Below are 21,798 nucleotides of genomic sequence, written 5' to 3' on the forward strand. Positions count from 1 at the left end.
TCGTATGAAAGTGCTTATGTTCAAAGGGGGAGAGAGGCATTAAACATCTAAAAAAGAATTTCAGGTCAGGAAAAGGGCAATGAGGGAAATAAAAAGGTATTTACAGAATAAAAAAGTAATTTTTAGACAGTGTGGTCAGGGAGGTTCTCTCTTAGAAGGTGACATTCTAGCTCCTATTGGATTATAGGAAAGATCCAGCCATAAGAACATTCACGGGGGGAGCACCAATGAATTGGAAACCACTGATGCGAAGGGAAAAGTTGATGAAGCTGGGGTTAACTGAGCCTGACAGAGTTGTGGGAGAGGACCCAGAATTACTGATGCTGGATGTGGCGAGAGGGAGTCATTTTAAGGAAGAAAATTGACTAACTTAGAATTGACTAACTTAGAATTACTTCATCCTTCCACCTTGGCCCTTTACTGATATACCTTCCCTTCCCTGCAGAGGTATGCTAAGTAACATGTTCAGAGCTCCTTGAAGCACAACAAATACAGTGAAATCAAAAGCTGATTGTGTCCATCAACCAGTCATTCACAGAGCACCTTCAGACCTGGGAGTTCAGGTCTCTACCTCCTTTGTTCCTTTTAAAGAGCTTACATCTTTTCCATCTCTATGAGAAGAGGAGACAATTTACTGTTATGATATTTGCTTATCATTAAAATGTGAACTGTGCCTTCCTAAAGACAGTTAATGGTGTGTGTGTGTGTGTGTGTGTGTGTGTGTGTGTAATGGCCTTGCATCGCTGAAGTCTGACTTGGGGTAGGCCCCAGTTTCCTTCCCTTGCCTCCTGCCATTCACTCATGTGTCGGTTGAGATCTGCCAGAGCCCCTCTCTAATGGTTCCCAGGGCTGTGCTTAGTTAGGGCCATGGAGCCAGGGCAGCCTTTTTCCACTGGGGCTCATTGCTAGTACTCCCTTCTCTTATAGCTCTGTGAAAGTATGACTTTAGTGTTTCTGGTTCTCATTCTTTGGAAACCATTGTGAAGGGCTTTCATCATAGTACTCAGTACTGGGCCACCCAACATGGCACTGCATTCTGTCCCTGAATCAAGTGTATGTGTGGTGGTGTATTTTTTCAAATAGGTCATTAACCAAAAGACTCTGTAGCTTCCATCATAGTGCTATCTTGGGCAGAATATCACCTTGGTCTGTGTTTATTTGTAAACAGCCTCAGGCCCTGAAGTAAAAGAAAGATTTGTACCCATTAGATGTGCAGGATAAGACCCACATATCTCCCTAATTTACCCTGGAAAGAGATCTTGGTATAATTTTCTGTACAGATGACAATCTCTGCTCTTGAACAAATTGCTTCTTAGACTGCCTTCCTACAAATCAATGTGTATCTCTGAAAAGAATCCATTGCTGTTTTCCTAATGAAAGGGGAGCAAAAAAAAAAAAGAAACAAAGAAAGAAAAAAAGGATGCCAAATCTTTATAAAAGGTAACTCCTTTACGATAAAATCTTTAGAAAAGCCCTAAAGGTGGGAAGAGGTGAATCAGCTGGTCTCTAATTCATACAAGGTGGGGCGGGCGAAGACATGCTAATGTTATTAGGATACTAGACAGAAATATAAACGATCTCATTAATACTCAAAGGGGTAAATATAAACATCAAATTCCAATTGTGAATAACCTAAAATTTTAACTAAATTATACATAGCCAATATTTTCAGGAAGGGGATCTTTCCTGTCTCTGTGATTAGAAATGAAACAATTTTTGATGAAAATAAAATTGATCATCTTATGACTACATTGTTAAGGATGCAGTAGATCTACAAATATTTACTTCTCCCAGTGCTTTTTTAAATGCTGAATTTGAGACTCACAGTATTAACTTTGACTCTACACATGTCTTTCCTATGAGGAGCTTCACACATTTGGGGGGTATTAGCCCATCGTGGAGTGAAGAATAGAGAGGGAATTCTGTGTAAATTTTCAGGTGAGATTCAGTGGGGTGTTTATAACTCACCTCAGCAATCACCTGGGTTAGGAACAGAATTGCACCTAGGAACGTCCAGTCCAGGGCATTAGTCACTGGTCAAAGAAGAGGTGAGCAGTAAATCAGTGCAGCAAGTTCCATGAGGAAGACGGACAGGAAAGGTGACCAGCCTGTGACCATGCTGCCCCACTCAGATCTGTATTGTCAATTATGGCTTCCTGCTGGGCACCTGAGGCTGAGGCAGTGGCATCTAATTGCACCCAGTATTAATGGAGTGTACATGCTCTGCTCATCACTGGGAGATTACCGGATTACCCAGGATTAAAAAAAGGGAAGGTTGTCGGATCAGCTGACACCAGGTCCAATTTAGGCTTTAAAACTGTAACAACTTCTTGGATTTTAAACAAGCCTATCAGCAACTTTTCTTTTTCAAGGCAAAAGCCACCTTTCAAGGGCTTCTCGGAATTGGAAGGCAATGAACTTACAAGTGTTCCTGAGTCCATAATGGGTAGGTATCCAAGTTTCAGTTTTCTCATCTAAAAATCAGGATAATAAAATCTATTACTTCTTAAGGCTGCTGAGAGATTAAATCAGACAAACTAAGTAAAACTCATAGTACTGCCTAGAATACAGTGAACCCTCAATAAAAATGAATAATTATCATACACCAGCAATCTTTGGCGCTTTTTACACATTATTTCCTTTTTCTGGAAATATAAGTGTTTTCTAAGAAATAGAACTTGGTCTCACTTAACTTGTTTCAGACCATGCTATAAACAGATAAATGTATTCATCTATCCATCCACCCATGCATGCAGCAAATATTTATTGAGTCTCACTTACTTTTATTTGTGCCAGGCAAAGAAGAGAGACAAGGTCCCTGCTCCCATAGAATGTAAACTCTTGTGGAAGAGAGAAGACTAAACAACAACCAAAGAATATACTGTGTAAAATATTAGGTAATAATAAATAGTAGGAGGAAAAAAGGTGAGAGGATGGAGAATGATCAGCAGAGATGGAAGTTGTCTTTGATACAGTGGTCAGTGAAAGCCTCTGTGGAGGTGACATCTAAGTTAAGGCAGGAATAAATGGAGAGAAATGAGGTATTTGATGATCTGGGAAACAGTATTCAAGACCAAGGGTACAGGAAGAGCAAAGGGGTAGGAAGGAGATTGGCGTTTTCAAGGAAAAACAAGAGAGCCTCAAGGTCTTACTTCACTTCTTCTGCTATAGCAGCCTCCTGTCTGGTGTCCCTGCTTCGGCTCCTCCTGCAGTCAATTCCCCAAGCAGCAACCAGAGTGCTTTTTAAAAGAAACTTAAATCGAATCACGTTATTCCCCAGATCACAACTCCACAATTTCCAGTTTTCTGAGTGGTTTCCCATCTCACTCAGAAAAAAATCCAAACTCCTCATGTGGCTTTCAAGGGCCATCCAAAGACCAGCTGGTTCTGCCAATCTTCTCTAGCACCATGCTCATCTAGTTTCCTCCTCTCCAGGAGGGAGGGAATGAGGTCAGCATGGTAAGATACCACTTAGGAGCCGTTGTAGTCAAGGTGAGGATTGAAGGACTGAGTGGCAGTGTTGGGCGGGTGGTGGGGGGTGAAGCATTTAGATCGGGGATATATTTGAGAGAAATGCTGATGAGATTTGCTGAAGGATTGGCTGTGGCTTTATAGCTTTATAGCTCTGGCTTTATAGCTCCTTGGTTTCTACAAGTTGTCAAGTGTTTTTAACGGCTGCTCCTAGTTTGGGCTTCCTGTTTCCCTGGAGGGATTATTCTTCTGTAGCAAACTAAAAGGCTACACATGGAAAAGCTGATTTTTTAAATGATCAAACTTTCCCCCCATGAAATTTCATCTCTGCATGCCCTCAGAATTGTAGTGAAACCTCAGCAACATGGGTGGATGTTCTATGGGTGGATTATTCAGGGCCTTGAAGAAGGGGTGGAAAGGGAAAAGAGATGAAAATCAAATCATACCTATCAGCATTATTTATATGCTGATACAATTTTCATGGAAACATATATGGACAGTATTGGCTAAAAATGAGTTTTGAATTATCTGTAAGTCTCTATTATCTTTACTATGGAACTTATTTTACAAGGTTGAAAATATTAAATGTATGAGAATGTATTTTGTAAAAAAACAATATCCTAGGCCTGTCAATGGCCTCCAAGACCCTGCGTAATCTGGTTGCTATTGTCTCTTTCACTTTGTTCCATTCATATTATTCTCTCACCTGGTTCCAGTGAGCTGTACCCTGACCATTCTATTTAAATTGCACCCAGCTCCCCAGTCCCATCCTATTCCCTCGCTCCTGATGCCCCTTACCCAGTTCTATGAATTCTACAGTGTGTATTCTTACCTACTACATAATTTACTTTCGCATTTTGTTTGTTTATTGTTTGTCTCACTAGGATGAAGCTCCTAGAGGGCAAAGTTTTTTAACCTATTTTGCTCACTGAATAGATCAAGCACCTACAACAGTGCCTGGCACATACGAGCTTCTCAGTGAATGTTTGTTGATGGATGAATGAATGAATGAATGTTTATTTTTCTATTAACACGTTGGGGTAAGGAGCAGAATGAAAGAAATTGTAGGATGAGGACCTAAGCTATACATGCCTACCACAAATTCAGACATAACCTCCCATGAGTAGTATTCCTAACATCCAAAAATAAAAAGCCTAGTGAGGAGGAGAAATGACTGGACAGAGCTACTCAGCTGATCCTCAGCTTCCAAGCCTTAAAGCCCTAGGGGCTAAGTATCACCCTCAAGGCCTGCTCCAGTAGGAAGCAGTTACTAAATGAGGAAATAACTCATCCTGAGAAGGAATTTCTAAAATAAGGGCATCAAAGGAAGTTGGTACCCTCATTGCATCTGATCCCTCCCCCTTTGGACCAGGGCCAGAGTTCTCAGGAGATGGGGCTCGAAAAATAGTGGGGCTAATAAAAAGGTAAGTCACAAGGCAGCACTGTTTTGCGGCCTAGTAGCAGGGTGTGATGGCTGTGGGGGGAGCATATTTCCCTATACACCCACTTCAGTTTGGAAACTATTGGCATGCCATGGGAAAATGGCCTCGTAGGACAGGAGTGGAGAAGCTGCTCCAAGAATTTCATGCATGGTCTACTGGTAGCTGGGTCTTGACTGCAGCAGATTTGTGAAATTGCACGGTGATGTCCCCCTGGGACCACAGACCACAGTGTGGGGTCAGGAGGATTGCTAGGAGTGGAGGGATTTAGAAGAAAGCATTCTCCGGCCACCTAACTAGGGTGGGGGAAGGCCCAAGAATGGGTATATAATTTCTGTTGCTGGGGTCTTGCTACACCAAGACTGGTGTGCTTGAGGAAATTCCCATTTGGTCATGCTTATTGCTGGTGTCACTGTCAGAATGGGGCAATAGAGGGATTTTCAAGTCAAGGAAGGTCTTTCTAGGATCTACACCATGTAGCCCTGGTTTGGTATTAATATGCAGCAGTGGAGGAAATGAGCCCCTGCACTGAGAGGTATGACTAGTATTCCTGGTCACTCTGCCAGAAAAATCATCCAAAATCCCCATGGACTTGGGAATTTTGGGAAGGAGGCAAGGACAGGATCCAGGATCCTGTCAGTCCTGGTCAGTGTCATAGGCTCTGGGTTCAGGGTGGCATGGTGAAGACCTTCCTACTGGATTGTGGAAATTACATTTGCAAAATGAAGTTGGCAGCATCAAGGTGAAGAAGTAAGAACTAAGAAGCCCATTTCTCTGCCATAGACATACAAACTGACAGCACAAGAAACTGTTGAGTTTCCTTGGAGGCATCATGGTCCCAGAGTTGTAAAACTTCGTGAAGAATGATGTCAGGAAAGAAAGATGTGATATTGCAGAAGGATCTTGTTCAAAGTCACAGGAAGCAAATTCTTTACATTAGGAAGTATTGGCCATTTGATGGATATAAACTTTGTGAGGTTCCATAATTTCCTATTTTTTTTATTGTCCCGGGGCACCCCAAACTGTTTTGGAACAACACAAGGTATAAATAAGCACATGAGTAAAAATACACATTTCCTTTTTGTTTCCTCTCTTGGCAGCAGCAGGCATGCCTGACTTACTGCCAAGTGGCACCAGGGGACGGAGACATACACTGAGTGGGGTTTCCTTTTAGAGTCTGAAACCATAAGTTTGACCTGTGGGCAGTAGTTCCTAACTTTGGCAGATCTTCTGGATTACTGTGGGGACAGCTTTGAAAATTATAATCACTGTGATCCACCCCAGACTTGCCTGGAGGGTGGGGCACAGGCGTCTGTATTTTCACAAGCTCCCCAAGTGACTCTTGGGGAATTCCAAGGGTCCAGTGTCTAGAGGTTCCATGGAAGGGAAAGCCGGTTTAAGGGACCTCTCTGAGATGCTAAGAGATGTCTCTGTGGGATGTGGGGTGTGTGTGTGTGTGTGTGTGTGTGTGTGTGTGTGTGTGTGTGTTTAGAGAGATGGGAAAAAGAGGGATAAAAAGTAGATAGTTATGTCTTGAGATGAATAAAAGGAGGACAAAACTTCACAGTAGTTCCTGCAGAACAGTCACCATTTCAGAAACCCTTTGATTCTGGACCTTATTCGAGAAAGAAGGAAAGGAAAGCAGACTCACTGAATGCTTGCTATGCATTTGACCCTGTGCTAAGTGTATGAGTTCATTCATTTATTCATTCACAACCATGAAGTGCATCCCACATGCCAAGCACTGTGCTAGGTGTTGGGATTACAAAGACAAAAAAGACTACCCAGAGAAATATGTGCTATAATTGAGGGGAGCATGGGGTGCTTTGGGAGACTTTGGGAAGGGCTTTCAACCCATATACTGGATGGGGTAGGGGATGAGTCAGGGAAGGTTTCCAAGAAGAGGTGGCACTTAAACAAAATCGTAGATAATTCTACTTCTAATATTAACTACTGTAAATAGTCCAGTATGGTTGGAGCAGAGAGAGTTATGGGAGGGATAAGAAGGGATAGGGATAGGGATGATAGAGCCAGAGATGAGACTGGAGAGGTAGATGTACTGGAGCCAGGTGATGAGTTGCTTGACTTTATCCGGAGTGCAGTGGGTGATACTGAAGGAGTCAGAGTGGGCGACAACAGGATCACATTTGTGGTTGAGAAAGAACAATATGGTGGCAGCACAGAGAATGCATTAGGAAGGGGGTGAGACTCGAGATGGGAGCCTAATGGCCTGGGATGAAGCGATGGGAGTGAGAGTGGAGAGGAAGGGATTGACAGGACTGGAGAGAGAGGGACGAGTCAAGGATAGTGCCCAAGTTTCTTTTTTAGCAACTGATTGGCTCATGGTGCCACTTACCATCCACTATTTGCTTTAACATAGTTCTTCGGTTTGCCTTCATAATTATCTTATGTCATTTTTAACAGATCAAAAAGCTCTGAACAAACAGAAAAACGGAGGAAAGCTCAAGGTCTCCAGCTTGTAAGCTGGGAGCTGAGATCCAATTTCAGGTTGGCCTCGGTTCTGAGACCATGCTTCCAATGCCCCAGGCACATGAAAAACTTAATAAGGCTAAAAAAAGAATATGGCTTTGAGTAGGCTACATTCACCATAGAGACAACATGAGCTAAGATCTGAAAAGCAGAATCCCAGAACCTGAAATTTATTCTTTACTGCAGTTAGCATGGTGAGATATGACCTCCTTTTTGACAAGGTCGTCAATGTTCTCTCTCCAGTGCTATGCAGCCTCTTTATAGCTCACTGATGGCAAATAGGATTGAATCAAGATTTTAAAGAGGGAAAAAAATTGCTGTTAAAAATGTCCTTACAAAAAAAAAGTGACATGGCACATCTTATCTTAACCTTTGTCTCACAGATTTGCTTACACCACCTCTGAAAGTAATTTGTTTAAAAACAGTTATCTTGCTGGAGGAGTTTAATAAAAATTTAAAAGTTTTGGGTGGAAAATACATCTTTACCCAGAATCTTGTATGGTAGTAATGTGACAGACACAATGCTTTAAAGAGAGTACATTTTGGGGACTTCCCTGGTGGTGCAGTGGTTAAGAATCCACCTGCCAATGCAGGGCACATGGGTTCGAGCCCTGGTCCGGGAAGATCCCACATGCCACGGAGCAACTAAGCCCATGCGCCACAACTACTGAGCCTGTGCTCTAGAGCCCAAGAGCCACAACTACTGAACCCTGCGTGCCTAGAGCCCGGGCTCCGCAACAAGAGAAGCCACCGCAATGAGAAGCCTGTGTACCGCAACGAAGAGTAGCACCCGCCAGCTGCAACTAGAGAAAACCCGTGCGCAGCAACAAAGACCCCATGCAGACAAAAATAAATAAATAAATAAATTAATTAATTAAAAAAAAAAAGAGAGAGTACATTTTGTATTTAGGCTCTCTGAGCCAAAGGGTTATACAGAAGTCCTCTGATATCAGGCCACTGACAGAAATGCAACATTCAAACCCACCTGGGCAATATATGGGTCATCCCTGCAGCCATTAGGTACATATCAGTCTGAATTTGAACTTCTGCTGTTTCTTTGGCTGGGACTGAATTTAGCCTGCATGTCTAATATCTTTGAAATTATCTTTTCCTCTCAGTTTGGATGGAAGCAGCTTCCTCATTAGTGGAATAGGAAACTATTTATAGGAAAAGAAAATATATAGGAATATTTGTAATATTTCTAGAATACGCTTTTTCATGCTTTGAGTTGGCTGCATATTAAAGATAGGTTTGATTTAGATTTGCCTCCTATATCTTTCCCTCAATGCTTATTTTTATCCAACTTGTCTCCCTAAATATACTTTTCCTTTCTCACTCAAAAACAAATACACCCCAGTCAGGAGTTACATTTGTTGGTTTGAACAGTTTGTTGGTTTGTCACTCCCTTTCTTGGGCTTCTACCTGTTGGGGCTTGTGCCGGGGCTCCCAACACTTTAGTTTCCACATCTGTTGGATTGCCTTCGCTCACCTTGAGAGATCACTGTGAGGCAATATAGCTCATCAATGTCATCATAAACTGCTCTGCAAAAATATGTCTCAACATCTGTGATGCCAGATTCAAAAGAGCTCAATTGTGTGTGTCTGGTGAAAAAAAAACAAAAAAGAAAACAAAAAAAAACCAAGGTGGTCTTCTGATGCTGAACAGCAAGGTGAGGGGCTGGCAATCTTCATGTTTCTTATGGGCCTGGACTGCATTTTCTTCAGCTGTCCTTGCTAGCAGTGAAGTGCTCTAGCATTCTTTCCCATTAGTAGCAGTCTGCAGGCTTACAGGTCAATTATTTTTCTTTTTCTTTTACTTAGAAGGGCCTTCTTTCCCTAGTTTTTAAGAGCAGGGACTTTGAGACAGTAACCCCACCCTTCCACAGCAGGTCACGTAAATGTCTAGGTGCCACCCTCCCCCAATGGGCAGTCGGCCCATTTATGCAAGAGAACAATGAGGAGATGGTTCCTTGGCTTCTGCTTCTTTGGCAATGGAGGAGAAGGAGGTGGCTGAAGCTAGACACGTTGTACATGCCCAAGCCTTTTGCAAAGTCTCACCCTATTGAGCAACAAGAAGGCGACTGTCTCCATGTTAACACCACCAATGACAATGTTAAAACTGGATTGGCTAGGTTTTTTCATTGAAATCCTGGCTTAAAGGGTGTGTCCATGTGCCTGCAAAACATAAATGGAAAGAACCAAAAGGGAAGAGAAGCAAAGTGAAATGACTCCTTTCTTGGCAAGGAAAAAAAGATGCCATTTTAGAATGAAGGCAGTTACCACTATAGCTGAACAAAGAGCTAGTTTAAAGAAAATAACCAATCACTTAAATAGAGAGGTCTTTACGTCTGTGAAACTCAGTCACCTACAAACTGAACTATCTAGGTAACTGTTAATTTATCATTCAGGCCAAATGTGTTTTCTCCCATCATTTTCAAATTCTTGTGCTGAGCTAGAACCGTGCCACACCTATTATTGCAGGTACTCTTCTGCCTCTTTGCCTTTGTGCCTGCTGTTCTCTCTGCCTGAAATGCCCTTCTGGTCTTTTTACACTTGGGGAATGCATATTCACTTTCTAAATTCTGTCAAAGATCTTCTCCACCTTTTCTATGCCCCAGACAGAACTGGTTGCTCCTGAGGGGCTCTGTTCAAATTTTACCACAGGACTATGGTTTTCTTGAATTTGAAGGTTGTTTCTTATTTATTTCTGTATTCTTGGTGCTCTGTACAATTCTACACACTACGCATAATTAACTTTGCTCTAACCATAGGGAAGAAGCCTGTTAGTTATGCAGACTTCAGTTAATGATGATATTTGTTAAGATGGGATCTGATTTCTGACACATGTTCTGGATTTTTGGTTTCATACAGTTTTTCCTATTTTCATACAATCTGAGGGTGAATGTGGAGGATCTATATTGCTTTAAGAAAACTTGTACTCCAAGTCAGTAAAATCTTCCTTTTGAGTAGAATCTAGGACTTTGGCATTTTGCCATGTAGGTGAAGGGAGAGAGGTTCAAACATGACTGAGAAAGCCAGTGTAGGTTGAAAAAAAAGGAGGAATGATATCAAAAGGCAAACTTTGTCTTCAGTACAAAATGATGTTTCTTAAAATTGGGTGTGTCAAACCAAAGCTACCTTCAGGCAGGTTTTACTTGCATAACCTGCATATATTCAGAATCTAGAGTTTTGACTGACCTTAGTTTCAAAGGCAGGATTTTTATGTGAATAAATTCTTTCATCCATTTAGTAGATCAATCATCAGTTTTCTTAAGACTCCAGGCACATTTATCTCTCTGCATTCTTTCACCTATAATAGAAGAAAGCCAGAGCTCTGAATTCATTTAGTTCCTCTCAGTGCTTTACATTTAAAAAAACATTTCCTTAAAATTAAATAAAATGAATCCACTTTTTAGGAAAATTTAACATGTAAATCAGCAGAACACACACAATTACCCATAATACTGATACCTGGAGATAACCACTGCTAACATATTTATTGGCTCATTCATTCAACAGACATTTCTTGGTATATAAACTTATTTCCAGAGGTATTTGTTGCATCTATATACCCATAACCACACTTTTTATTTACAGAAATGGGATCATAATATCCTTATTGTACTATTAGTATTTAATGTACTATTTGTACACTTCTCTCCCATGCGTTCTGTTTTATGGATTACCATGATTCATTTAACCAGTTTATTATTATTAGGTATTAAGGCTGTTTCTAAAGTCTTGGTATTACAAACAGGACGATAAGGAACATTCTGTAGATACTTCTTTGTCTTCTTGTCCAATTGTTTCCTTAGGAAAGTTTTTAAATAAAAAATTCTGGGAAAAAAGGAATGCAATTTTTAAAGATTTTGATGTATTAGGCTAATTTTGCTCAGAAACATGGTTATCACCCCTTTTTTTATTGAATTATAATTGCCCTACAATATTATATTAGTTTCAGGTGTACGACACTGATTCAATATTTTTATACATTATGAAATGATCAACATGATAAGTCTAGTTACAATCTGTCACCATACAGAGTTACTACAATATTATTGACTGTATTCTCTATACTGTACATGACATCCCCGTGACTTACTTACCTTACAGCTAGAAGTTTGTACCTCTTAATCCACTTCACTGGTTTTGCCTAACTCCCCAACCACCTCTTCTATGGCAACCACCAGTTTGTTCTCTGTTATCTATGAATCTGTTTAGTTTCATTTGTTTTGTCTTTTAGATTCCACATGTAAGTTAAATCATATGGTATTTGTCTTTCTCTGACTTATTTCACTAAGCATAATACCCTCTAGGTCCACCCATGTTGTAGCAAATGGCAAGATTTAATTCATTTTTATGGTTGAGTAATATATATATTTATATTATTTATATAATATATATATTTATATATAATAATATATAGTATATATTATACTCTATAAATAGTATAGTATGTATAGTATATAGAATACTATATATATAGTATTTATATATATAGTAATATATATATATATATATATATATATATATAAACATCTTCCTTATCCATTCATCTATCGATGGACACTTAGGCTGCTTCCATATCTTGGCTATTGTAAATAGTGCTTCAGTGAACATAGGAACATATATCGTTTTGAATTAGTATTTCCGTTTTCTTCAGATAAACACCCAGAAGTGGAATTGCTGGACCATATGGTAGTTCCAGTTTTTTAATTTTTGAGAAAGCTCTGTACTGTTTTCCATTGTGGCTATACCAATTTACATTCCCACCAATAGTATATAAGGGTTCCCTTTTCTCCATATCCTCACCAACACTTATTTTTTGTCTTTTTGATAATAGCTATTCTAACAGGTGTAAGGTGGTATCTCACCATGATTTTGATTTATATTTCCCTGATGATCAGTGATGTTGAACATCTTTTTATGTGTCCGTTGGTTATCTGTATGTCTTCTTTAAAAATGTCTATTCAGATCCTCTGCCCATTTTTAATTGGGTTGTTTGGGTTTTTTTTGATATTGAGTTGTATAAGTTCTTCATATATTTTGGATATCCACTCCTTATTGGATATATAGTTTGCAAATATTTTCTCCCATTCAGTAGGTTGCTTTTTCATTTTGTTGCTGGTTTCCTTCACTGTGCAAAAGCTTTTTAGTGTGATGTAGCCCCACTTGTTTACTTTTGCTTTTGTTGCCCCCCCCGAAATTGTTAAGATCAATCAATGGATAGATCATCTGGACAGAAGCAAAAAGGAAACACTGGCCTTCAATGACACATTATACTAATGAGCTCAATAGATACATACAGAACATTTAATCAAACTACAACAGAATACACATTCTTTTCAAGTGCACATGGAACATTTTCCATGATAGATCACATGTTAGGCCACAGAACAAGTCTCAACAAATTTAAGAAGACTGAAATAATATCAAGTATCTTTTCTGATTACAATGGTATAGAACTAGAAATAAATTACAGGGACAAAATTGGAAAAAATACAAATATGTGGAGGCTAAACAACATGCAACTAAACAATCAATGCATAAATGAAGAAATGAAAAAGGAAATTAAAAAAATCCTTGTATTATGTGTTAGAGTCCCTGTTTTTCCCATACCTTTACCAATATGGAGTATTATCATATGTAAAACTTTTACTAATCTGATATGTTAAAAATAGTATATTGTTTTAGCTTTTATTAACTCCTTAGTTGTGTTGAACTTGTCTTTGTTGTACATTTGTGTTTCTTCCTTCGCAAACTGCCTGTATATTTTTTGCCTTCTCTTTAAAATTAAAGTTATTGCCTTTTCTTATTGATTTGTGAAAACTCATTATATATTAAAGATATTAACCTCATTACATAGTAAGCTATTCCTGAAATATTAACCTGTTCTTTTGTTTATTGTTTTTTAGTCTTTTATTACTCATTAGAGAACTTTCATGAAAAATAAAGGGAATTCATAATCTTGCTCTTAATGTGGATTTGTTTTTTTTCTGAAGGCCTCTGCTCTGTTATTCTTCTCAAGATTTGTAAAACTGTGAGCCAGAAGAGTGATTGGTCAAACTGAATATCTAGATATGGAATCTAAAAAGCAATATACCTAAGCTTCTTTTCTAACTAAATGGTTTATTTTCATTTCTGTACCCTACTTTTTGCACCATGTGGCATCATGTGAAGATAATTTTATAAAATATAAATGTTTATATGCCAAGGGAATATTCTTATAGTTCCACAGTTTGTTGGATTAGATTGTAATCTTTGGGATTCAGGAATGAAAGATCAAAATTCCCAGGAATTGTCAGGAATTCCTGAAAGCATAACTTGTTTTTATCTTTAAAATACTTCCCACATTTTTTGTATTCTTTACTCACAATATTATGGATATCTAAAAAATTTATTTTACAGGCATAACTTGGAGATACAGTGGGTTCAGTTCCAGACCACCACAATGAAGGGAAGAGCACAATAAAGTGAGCCACATGAATTTTTTGGTTTCCCAGTACATATAAAAGTTATGTTTAGAGCTTCTCTGGTGGCACAGTGGTTGAGAGTCCGCCTGCCGATGCAGGGGACACGGGTTCGTAGCCCGGTCCGGGAAGATCCCACATGCCATGGAGTGGCTAGTCCCGTGAGCCATGGCCGCTGAGCCTGTGCTCCGCAATGGGAGAGGCCATAACAGTGAGAGGCCCGCATACCGAAAAAAAAAAAAGTTATGTTTACACTATACTGTAGTCTATTAAGTGTGCAAAACCTTATGTCTAAAAAACAATATACATACCTTAATTCAAAAATATTCTATTAATAAAAAATGCTAACCATCATCTAAATCTTCAGTGAGTCATAATATTTTTGCAATAGTAACATCAAAGATCACTTGTCACGGATCACCATAACAAATATAATAATAATGAAAAGTCTGAAATATTGTGAGATTAGCAAAATATGACACAGAGGCAGGAAGTGAGCAAATGCTGTTGGAAAAATGATGCTGGTAGACTTGCTCCATGCAGGGTTGCCAGAAACCTTCAATTTGTAAAACGTGCAGTATCTGAGAAGCTCAATAAAGCAAAGCACAATAAAACAAAGTATGCCCGTAATGAGTAAGAAATATCAAGTTTGGAAGTATTTACAAAGAACTTATTTTGCCTATAGCAAATATTCAAATGCTGTAAAATGCCAGCAAACACTATTGGGTAGTATTCAAACAACATAACACTCAAATCTCTCAACACTATGCAGAACCATGTCTCTCAATCGCCAATTTAAAAACTCATATTGCTTCCCAAACTTGTTATTTCTTGGGATACCACTCATAGGACTTGTTTAAGGTATTCTGTGTATATAAATGTACTAACATTTATTTTATTTGCAAGCATGACTCACTGTTAGCACCAGCCAGCACTGTAAATGTTCACTTTTAACATAGCAACAGCTACAAGCCAAACTGACTGATTAGATTGTGACCTCTTCTTGCCTCTGTGCTCCTGTTCCCGTTCCCTGAGATTCTGGTCAACCTTAACCTTCGACTGTTTGTATTCACATTCCCTGCTCCTGCTTTTGACCTGATGTCAGTGGAGCTCTTCAAATCAGTAACATCTTTATATTGACAGCTACGTTTTAGTTCTTGCAGGATAATCAGAATAATTTTTCCAGTTTTCCTAATTTCTTAACAGATTTTCCTGGAGATTTAGAAAAACACATCAATAGCCCAAGAACTACTAGGAAGGAATTCCCCCATGGATGGGCTACCCAAGCCTGACCCCTCCAGGACTGACCAGGGCTGCTCCTTTTGGACCCAGGCTGGGTGGAAGGCAGTGACATGACGGGGCCACACAGGACTGGGCTTCAGGAACCCTGGGTTTTAATCCTGGTTGATCCATTAACTATAGCTTTGGAAACTGGAGTCAGTTTCCTAACTTCTCAGGGCCTCAACTTGCATCTTTAAAATAAAGCCCTCTTGTTAGTTTAAGAGAAGCTGAAAGTGTATAGGAGAAGAAAAACCGCTTCACATCTGCGAGGCCTTGAGGTCACTGTGAGGGCAGAAGAACAAAGGTGTGTCAGGAAAGTCTCCTAGGTGGGATAGGGGTTCTCCGAGCCCCTGGAGGAGAGGCTGGTGGCTGGTGTTGGCTCTGCCGTACCTCGCTGGGTGTGCTCCAGCCAAATGTGCAATTGGGAGGGCAGGCTGCAGCCAGCAGCAGACTCCAGCTCACCCAACTGGTTAATTTCCAACTTTCCTTTTCCTTTTCAGACATTTTAGGATTCTCTGTGCTAAATCCAGACCACAAAGAACCTTATTTATTAGTATATGAAATAACGATAAAATAATAATAAAAATGTCTATCATTAAGACTAAGTTCCGAAGTTAAAACCAGCAACAAGTGTGATTACCTCAAATGTTTCTGTGGATTTGACAAGGTGGGGTGGTATGGGGGTGCAGTGTGTTTTTCTTCATAAAGGTAAGGGGTTGGTGCTAAGTATAATTCAGTGAAAATTAATAATAAACATGTTAATTTGCTTCTGGGAGCAACAAGTGTTGTTTAATGTAATTAGGTACTGTTTGCTAATTCTAGGCTTGTCAACTTAACTTGTTTTGAGTAGGAGGAGTCCTGAGCAGTGCAGGAGGAGCTAGATTAGAAAAATATCTTGGGAAAGAGCTATCTAGTTATGCCACATTTAAATGTTTAAATTGCTATAAAACATTTACCATCCACAGAGGAATTAAAACTTCCTGGTGAACAGTCTCAATTTCACATACATATTACTAAAGTGGATTACACAAAATACACACCCACACCCACACGCACACACATGCACACCCTACATTCCCTATCTAGCCTACTCTTTTTTTTTTGGTGGTACGCGGGCCTCTCACTGTTGTGGCCTCTCCCGTTGCGGAGCACAGGCTCCAGACGCGCAGACTCAGCGGCCATGGCTCACAGGCCCGGCCGCTCCGCGGCACGTGGGATCTTCCCGGACCGGGGCATGAACCCGTGTCCCCTGCATCGGCAGGCGGACTCTCAACCACTGCGCCACCAGGGAAGCCCCTAGCCTACTCTTTCTCATCCTTCCAGTCTCTGAAGACTGCCTGGAGCCCCCAGGTTCACATCAGGCACCTCCTGGGTATTCCCTCAACACCTTGTCCTTTGTCCATCAGAGCGTGAATCCCAAAAGGCTGCATGGTCTCTGAGAGCACAGACCCCACGCTGTCCATTTCACAGCTGTATTCTTACCATTACACACAGAGACTGACATAGAGAGTGAACTCAATACATATTTACTGTGGGCCAGATGCTGAGCCAGACACATCACATACAAAATCTTATCCAATCCTCTCAACAACTTTGTAGGATAGAGATTATCATTACAATTTATCAATGAAGAAACTGAGGTCTACAGAGACTAAGTAATTCATTGATGATAACAGGGCTAGTAAGTCCCAGAGAACTGATGTTTGAATATAGTTCATTGGCCATATGACTGTATTTGCTGCACTGATTCAAAGACATGAAGGACATATTCACTGGCCTTGAAGAGCTTACTCCTGAGTAAGAGTTCTGTGTACATATTCTGTCGTAGTTAATTCTTGAGACCAAAATAAAACATCTGATGTGTTCTTAAGAGATTTTTAAAGAGGCACTCATTAGGAACATTTTGCATAGTAAATTTTTTTCCATAGGTTTCCTATAGGTGGGGTAACTATTGCCTTTGTAATTTTGTTACACATTTTTCAAGAGGATACCACATATTTGGGCTTGGACATATATCGACTGATTCTTCATAGCTCATTGACATTTACTGTTCTTTCTTAAAATCCGATTTTGATTTTATCAAAAACTGCTCAAACCAACTTAAATGAAAAAGCACAGGATAATCAAGTTATCTAGTTATACAAAAGAGCACATGCTAATAATCACATTCATAGTTGGGTATTTCATGATTACTTTTGCTCGTAGGTGCTGAAAGTAGTTTTTTAAGGTGATATGATAAATTTCAGAAGGACAAAATCGATGGCATTTTGCAAAAGAGGTATTTTTTCAAGAGCTAGTTTAGTAAGTGAGGAGGTTTAGGGGCTCAGGAATCAAGACTGAATGGAAGAGGATTTAGAGATAACCCTATTTCTTGGGGAGAGAAGCAAGTCAAGGAAAAGAGTTAAGAGGCCATTCTGGGATGATAATTGGAGATTTTTTTTAAAGGGCAGAAGTGCATGCCTTTCAAAGGACCTGTCTTTTGAACAGGTCTAAGCTATCTAAACTGCTAATGACCTTCAAATCCTGTTTCCAATTCTCCTGTCAGAATCAGAGGAGGCAAGAGCTTCTGACCTTCATAAGCCTTCCTTCATGATGAGTGCTATATACAGCAATTCACCCAGCTGGCTGTGGTCCTAGTTACTGTGCCTTGCTTCTTGTAAATCCATATGGCTTTGGATTAGATTTCCCACTCATGAATTTGCTCTAGGACTCTCAGATTCTAGGCTGTTTGGAGTTGAAGTGTCCTAATCATGTGGCCTGGCACAGTCCGTATTCAAGGCTATTTATTTCATTGGATGGTTCATGTTTTATTACCTCATGTTTGACCTCAAGCAGCTGATCCAGGCCTTCCCCTGGGTCAGGTTTTTCCTCTGCTATTTTGTAGCAGATAGCTCTTAGGGATTTCATTCTACCTTGCTGACCATGATGGAACAGTGCAGGTCTGAAGAGGGGTATCACCATCTAGAATGGAAAGGTTGGAATTCAGAAGTATTTCAAATGAAAAGTTAACAGGATATTGTAACTAATTAGATGTAGGTGGTAAGGAGAAGAATCTTTGTAAAGAAAGGTTTTGAGCTTAAGAGACTGTGAGGAAATGGTGCCACCTATGAGAGAAGTAAGAAGGACTTAGTTTGTGGTAAAAGATATTGACCTTGAGACTTCTTGTCAGGTACGTATAGAAGGAATTTGAGGCTTTACATGGAAGCCTGAAATAATCTTTTCTGGAGATAGAGACAGGTGATTGCTGATATTCTATGGCCGGAAGGGATTTCAACTAAAAGATGCGGGGAGGTGGCTTATGGTGGAACCTTGAGGCGTGCTCACACAATGAGATGCAAAGAAGACAGGAATCCTTGAAGGAGATTAAGCCAATCTTGTGAGAAAGAAAAGAGGAGAACAAGGTGAGGACTTTGTAAGAGAATCCGAAGGAAAAGGCAGTGTCAAAAAGTAAATGGCCAAATGTCAAGGACTGCAGAAAGCTCGAGCAGGAATCTAATGATGGGGAAAGCGCTGATCAGCTCAGAAGAGCAGTTCCAGGAGAGGGCCACCTTAGTTTATCTTGGTGCCCTGGAGGAATCAGCTCTTCTAGGAGGAGAGGGAGGACAAGAGCTTGGAATGCTATCCCAGGATGAATCAGAAACCAGCATGGGTGGCCATGGAGAGTGAGGTATCATGTGGGTCGAGGCAAATGAAAGCAATACATAGCTAGCCTTGAGACAGAAAGCCCCTAATTCTATAAAGTTAGTATTCTTTAACCACTAAGGCAAATAAAGAGCACAAAGGTTGGAAGCCAAAAGAGACACTGCAATGGCCTTGTAATATAAAGTTAACCTCACACAGTTTTTGTTATAATTTAATCTGTTTATTTTAATCCAACGAATCGACACATTTCCAAGAATAAGCAAAAGCAGTTATACAAATTTGCATAAACTTAAGATCCAGGGCCAGAAAGGCTAGGCCCAAAGATTTCAGTTGGAAAGGATAGGGAATATAAATGTTAATGATGAGTGAAAACTATGTGATCTTAGCCTGAGATGCATTCTTTGGCCTTTTCTGAACTAAGAGTATTGCAGAGATCATGCAACTGCCATGGATACTGCAGCAGACACACACAGTAGCATTTGATTAGAAGTCGATATCACAGACATGGCTGGTGACAGGCACCAAAATCAGCTGTGTTCATGTTATGACTCGAGTAAGCGTGGGCAGGGATTTGATGGCTATAGAAAAAACACCAGCTCTTTTTCACCATTGGGCAAGTGGAGGTCACACTGTCACTTAACCTCTCCAGGTTAAATTTTCCTTGAAAGAAAAATGAGGAGGTTGGACAGATTATCTCTAGTTCCATTCCAGAAGTAAAATTCTGTAATTTTCTGACTCTAAGATTCATCTTCTTATATCCATTAAAAAATTAAAAATTCTACATAAGATGTTTGCTGAGCCCTTGATTAATTTAAGTCTGAGAATAGGATGGATTACAGCAGCTTTTGTAGACAGACAGAAATTTACGCAGATGTTAGTCCTCAAAATTCTTGATTTTGCACCTCTATTGTTAAAAATACTGTTTGAGCACAAACTTCAAATGTATGCATATTTATTTATAGCTAAATATATATACTGTTGGACTTATACATATATTACAAAAGAGACACAAAAAATGAGAAAAGTATGACATAAGAATAAAAACAAATCTAAAGCGAACATCTAAGGATCTTTCCCTACCCTACATCTTAAGGTATTATTTTGTACACTCCATTGGGCAAGCATGGTCTTTGGAGACCATTTAGAGATAGGTATTTGCCACCTTACACTAAAGACTTAGTAGTGTGGGAAATAACTTTTCCAAGTCAGCAATTATGCTATTTGATAAGAAAGTCTTCCTAAAACCTAAATATATTAAATTAGGAAATAAAAGCAAATTAATAAAACCGGGTAATCCCTTGCTTTTCAAAAAGACAAACTCTTCTAGACAGCATATCTGAAAGTAACATGGTGAATCTGATTTTTACCAAGCAAAGTTAGCAAGAGAATCTGCATTCAAATGAGGAAAAGCCATATTAATAATGAAAAATCTCCCCAAATCCCATCTACTACACTTGATTGAAAATTATCGAGTAAAGAGGTTTAGTATTATCACATCTATGGTGTAATAATTCCTATTATTCACCAGAGGGGTCATTTCTGTTGGTAGGTCGATCTGCTTCTTAGACATTTCATTTTCCTTGCTAACTTTTGTCAACACTGAGCTTGTTCTGGTGCTGTCAGCCATATCTCTGATATGAATGTTTACATTTGAGATTTCAGATTATGTAGAATAGAGTCACATTCTACTCTATTATAGATGGGGGCACTTATGGAGTCTAAGCTATCTAAACTGCTAATGACCTTCAAATCCTGTTTCCAATTCTCCTGTCAGAATCAGAGGAGGCAAGAATGATTTTCTTTACAAAATGTAAATGGTAGAAAGAAGGTTAAGTTTACAGGTCATTTCTTTAAACAAATCTAAATAACTTGACTCAGACAAGAAGAGCTGATTTATATCTACCACAACAAACATAAGACACATATCTGTACCATCTCTTGAATGGCTTTAAGAAGCCATTAAACCTGTTGGCCCTTTACCCTAAAAAACAGTAGTTTAAGATAAGCTCTGTTAAAAATAAATTGCTGTCGTTAGCAAGTATTATTCATTAAACAAATAACATTCATTAAAGTAATTGATTCTTTATATTAGGATTCATCCTCAAAGCATGTAACTCGCTGCAAAACAGTACTGACAAGAATAGCTGGGTCTGTTCGGGGACCCAGCATCCTGGGCCAAGGAGATGCAAGGTCAGTTCAGGAACCACATAGGCTCCCAACGGTCAACACTGATGCATTCTGACCTACTCTGACCCATCCTTACCCACTGTGGTCCATCTTTCTTATGGAGAAAATAACATCTTCCATGTTCTATGGCACAGAACTTGAAGGTCTCAGTTGAAGACATGTGCAAGGATGTGGGAAGAATAAAATCTCTTTGGGGGAATGTACTATATATTGTCTTTGGGCATTGGCATCCATTTATATCTCACTTTCTGTCTCCCTCCCCTATACTGAAGGGCTGAGGATAAAATTTGCATTTTTCAGATTCCTCAGCAGCTAGGATTCTGGATGTATTATGATACGCGCTTGGAAGAGATGTGGAAAGCAGGTGGAAGTTGAAGGCTGTCTTTTTGCAAGAGTGGCAGCTGACATCTAAGCTCTGGACTCTACATTTCTCTTAGCAGCTTCATGAGTCGGAAGCAGCCATGTTCATTGCAACAGATGTATGAGTAGTAGCAGTAAGTTCCTAAAAGCTGGTTCACAGCTGACCATGAAACCAAAAGACCTGTGGCAATCCCCTGACTTATGCTTTTCTAGCCCTTCCAATTATTGTATGATCATCTGGTTTCCTGTACTAAATCCCCTTCTGCTGGAAATACCTAGAGTGGTTTCTGTTTCATGCATTAAATACAGAGAGTCAGAAAGACTTTTGACCCTATGCATAGATAACCTCTGAAGGCCACTCTGTGGCTTGGAGTGACTCTCTTTGGGCACAAATACAAGCCCATTGGTTTTCAGAGCAAAATGTCAGTTTTGCTACATCAGATCTTTGTTGGGATATT

At 39.6% G+C, this 21,798-nt stretch overlaps 1 long non-coding RNA gene across 1 annotated transcript in view; it reads right to left on the reverse strand.

Annotated features, from left to right (window-relative positions):
• Positions 1-8,123: 8,123 nt before the first annotated feature.
• LOC307191263 overlaps positions 8,124-21,798 on the reverse strand; it is a 214,226-nt gene continuing 200,551 nt past the window's right edge. The window contains exons 5-7 of the long non-coding RNA XR_013829675.1: positions 10,599-10,710; positions 9,459-9,575; positions 8,124-8,557 (exon numbers count right to left, since the gene is read on the reverse strand). This is a non-coding gene — a long non-coding RNA (uncharacterized lncRNA). The remainder of the gene's footprint in view (positions 8,558-9,458; positions 9,576-10,598; positions 10,711-21,798) is intronic.

Source organism: Stenella coeruleoalba (assembly GCF_951394435.1).
Source record: "Stenella coeruleoalba genome assembly, chromosome: 9".
Lineage (NCBI taxonomy): Eukaryota > Metazoa > Chordata > Mammalia > Artiodactyla > Delphinidae > Stenella > Stenella coeruleoalba.